Source organism: Phyllopteryx taeniolatus, chromosome 13 (assembly GCF_024500385.1).
Source record: "Phyllopteryx taeniolatus isolate TA_2022b chromosome 13, UOR_Ptae_1.2, whole genome shotgun sequence".
NCBI classification, from domain to species: domain Eukaryota; kingdom Metazoa; phylum Chordata; class Actinopteri; order Syngnathiformes; family Syngnathidae; genus Phyllopteryx; species Phyllopteryx taeniolatus.
In genome coordinates, this window is record NC_084514.1 from 10,433,783 (window position 1) to 10,437,929 (window position 4,147).

Genomic DNA, 4,147 nt, shown 5'->3' on the forward strand with positions numbered 1-4,147 from the left:
AATATCTCTCTTTAATTGCTGTGTCACAATCGGATTAATTAGCACTGCCAGTCCAGTGATTCAGATGACGTAAACTCTTTGTGCTGATCCCTGGTTGGTGGCTAAATTATATACCTGCGTGACATGCAAAAATAAATGCAGCCCTATGGGGGGCACAAGTCAGTGCAAACTGTAGGCCGGTCCCAAGCCCGGATAAATGCAGAGGGTTGCGTCAGGAAGGGCATCCGGCTTAAAACCTTGCCAAACAAATATGAGCGTTCATCCAAAGAATTCCATACCGGATCGGTCGTGGCCCGGGTTAACAACGTCCGCCACCGGCGCCGTCAACCTGCAGGGCGCCGTTGGAAATTCAGCTACTGTGGGTCGAAGTCAAAGAAGAAGAAGAGGTGGAAAGCCGGTTCTTCGGCAGAAAGAGAAGAGGAAAACACAGAGCCTAGAACTGAATGTGGGGACTTTGAATGTTGGGACTATGACAGGAAAATCTCGGGAGTTGGTTGACATGATGATTAGGAGAAAGGTTGATATATTGGGTGTCCAGGAGACCAGGTGGAAAGGCAGTAAGGCTAGAAGTTTAGGGGCAGGGTTTAAATTATTTTACCATGGTGTCGATGGGAAGAGAAATGGAGTCGGGGTTATTTTAAAAGAAGAGTTAGCTAAGAATGTCTTGGAGGTGAAAAGAGTATCAGATCGAGTGATGAGGCTGAAATTTGAAATTGAGGGTGTAATGTGTAATGTGATTAGTGACTATGCCCCACAGGTAGGATGTGACCTAGAGGCGAAAGAGAAATTCTGGAAGGAGCTAGATGATGTAGTTCTGAGCATCCCAGACAGAGAGAGAGTCGTAATTGGTGCAGATTGTAATGGACATGTTGGTGAAGGTAATAGGGGTGATGAAGAAGTGATGAGTAAGTACGGCATCCAGGAAAGGAACTTGGAGGGACAGATGGTGGTAGACTTTGCAACAAGGATGCAAATGGCTGTAGTGAACACTTTTTTCCAGAAGAGGCACGAACATAGGGTGACCTACAAGAGCGGAGGTATAAGCACACAGGTGGATTACATCTTGTGCAGACGATGTCATCTGAAGGAGGTTACCAACTGTAAGGTAGTGGTAGGGGAGAGTGTGGCTAGACAGCATAGGATGGTAGTGTGTAAGATGATTCTGGTGGTGGGGAGGAAAATTAGGAAGACAAAGGCAGAGAAGAGAACCATGTGGTGGAAGCTGAGACAGGACGAGTGTTGTGCAGCTTTTCGGGAAGAGGTGATACAGGCTCTCGGTGGACGGGAGGAGCTTCCAGAAGACTGGACCACTGCAGCCAAGGTGATCAGAGAAGCAGGCAGGAGAGTACTTGGTGTATCTTCTGGCAGGAAAGGAGAGAAGGAGACTTGGTGGTGGAACCTCACAGTACAGGAAATCATACAAGGAAAAAGGTTAGCTAAGAAGAAGTGGGACACTGAGAGGACCGAGGAGAGGCGAAAGGAATACATTGAGATGCGACACAGGGCAAAGGTAGAGGTGGCAAAGGCAAAACAAGAGGCATATGATGACATGTATGGCAGGTTGGACACTAAAGAAGGAGAAAAGGATCTATACAGGCTGGCCAGACAGAGGGATAGAGATGGGAAGGATGTGCAGCAGGTTAGGCTGATTAAGGATAGAGATGGAAATATGTTGACTGGTGCCAGCAGTGTGCTAGCTAGATGGAAAGAATACTTCGAGGAGTTGATGAATGAGGAAAATGATAGAGAAGGGAGAGTAGAAGAGGCAAGTGTGGTGGACCAGGAAGTGGCAATGATTAGTAAGGGGGAAGTTAGAAAGGCATTAAAGAGAATGAAAAATGGAAAGGCAGTTGGTCCTGATGACATTCCTGTGGAGGTATGGAAGCATCTAGGAGAGGTGGCTGTGGAGTTTTTGACCAGCTTGTTCAATAGAATTCTAGTGCGTGAGAAGATGCCTGAGGAATGGAGGAAAAGTGTACTGGTGCCCATTTTTAAGAACAAAGGTGATGTGCAGAGCTGTGGCAACTATAGAGGAATAAAGTTGATGAGCCACACAATGAAGTTATGGGAAAGAGTAGTGGAGGCTAGACTCAGGACAGAAGTGAGTATTTGCGAGCAACAGTATGGTTTCATGCCTAGAAAGAGTACCACAGATGCATTATTTGCCTTGAGGATGTTGATGGAAAGGTACAGAGAAGGTCAGAAGGAGCTACATTGTATCTTTGTAGATCTAGAGAAAGCCTATGACAGAGTACCCAGAGAGGAACTGTGGTACTGCATGCGGAAGTCTGGAGTGGCAGAGAAGTATGTTAGAATAATACAGGACATGTACGAGGGCAGCAGAACAGCGGTGAGGTGTGCTGTAGGTGTGACAGAAGAATTTAAGGTGGACGTGGGACTGCATCAGGGATCAGCCCTGAGCCCCTTCCTTTTTGCAGTGGTGATGGATAGGCTGACAGATGAGGTTAGACTGGAATCCCCGTGGACCATGATGTTTGCAGATGACATTGTGATCTGCACTGAAAGCAGGGAGCAGCTGGAGGAACAGTTAGAAAGATGGAGGCATGCACTGGAAAGAAGAGAAATGAAGATTAGCCGAAGTAAAACAGAATATATGTGCATGAATGAGAGGGGTGGTGGGGGAAGAATGAGGCTACAGGGAGAAGAGATAGCAAGGGTAGAGGACTTTAAATACTTGGGGTCAACCGTCCAGAGCAAAGGTGAGTGTGGTCAGGAAGTGAAGAAACGGGTCCAAGCAGGTCGGAACGGGTGGAGGAAGGTGTCAGGTGTGTTATGTGACAGAAGAGTCTCTGCTAGGATGAAGGGCAAAGTTTATAAAACAGTGGTGAGGCCAGCCATGATGTATGGATTAGAAACAGTGGCACTGAAGAGACAACAGGAAGCAGAGCTGGAGGTGGCGGAAATGAAGATGTTGAGGTTCGCTCTTGGAGTGACCAGGTTGGATAAAATTAGAAATGAGCTCATCAGAGGGACAGCCAAGGTTCGATGCTTTGGAGACAAAGTTAGAGAGAGCAGACTTCAATGGTTTGGACACGTGCAGAGGAGAAATAGTGAGTATATTGGTAGAAGGATGATGAGGATGGAGCTGCCAGGCAAGAGAGCTAGAGGAAGACCAAAGAGAAGGTTGATGGATGTCGTGAGGGAAGACATGATGGCAGTTGGTGTTCGAGAGGAGGATGCAGGAGATAGGCTCTCATGGAAAAGGATGACGCGCTGTGGCGACCCCTAACGGGACAAGCCGAAAGGAAAAGAAGAAGATTCTGTAATAAATTCAGTATTCATAAGAGAAGCATATTTTTTTCTCTCTCTCTAGGGATATCGATGATTGATGTGATATTGATGTCATCACGATAATTGTGGCTAACAGTTCTGCTAATCAAGGCCTATCACATTCAAAATCCAGATTATTACACTCTTCAGAAAGAAAGAAAAATTTAAAAGAAATACATGTTGAGACACGCCTTGATATAAAGCTCCTTTCCCGCTTTAACACACTGATGATTTTGTCAATCTACACGTACTTTTAATAAGTAATAAAAAAAAAACTTACCGGTGAGCTTCAGTACAATTGAACAAGGACTTGCAGGTCTACCTGTTAAAGTGGACTTTTTTTTTTTTTTTTTAAATGCTGAAAAACCGATATTCTACTGCCATCTAGTGGACATAAGCATGAACGCCTCCATCAATTTTCTATACCACGTATCCTCATCCTGGTCACGGGTGCACGGGTGTGCTGGAGCCTATCCCAGCTGACTTCCGGCGAGAGGCGGGCTACACTCTGGACTGACTGCCATTCAATCGCAGGGCACATACAGACAAAAGAACAAAAATAACCATTCACACTCACATTCATAAGGACGATTTATAGTTTTCAATTAACCTGACATGCATGCCGAACTACCACCGCCCCCCCCCAAAAAAAAACGTCTTCCAGGTGAGCAAAGCCGTAGAAAACCAAGTGTGGTCACTATTTGAACTCGCCTAACTGCTTCGTCATTGGTTAAATCCACGTCACGTGATTTATGGTTTCTCCTGACAGAACTGCCCTGCTCCAATATTACTGGCCACAGGACACGCGCCGCTGCACTATGATTGGCTGCTGTATCCCGGTAGAACACGCCCTACT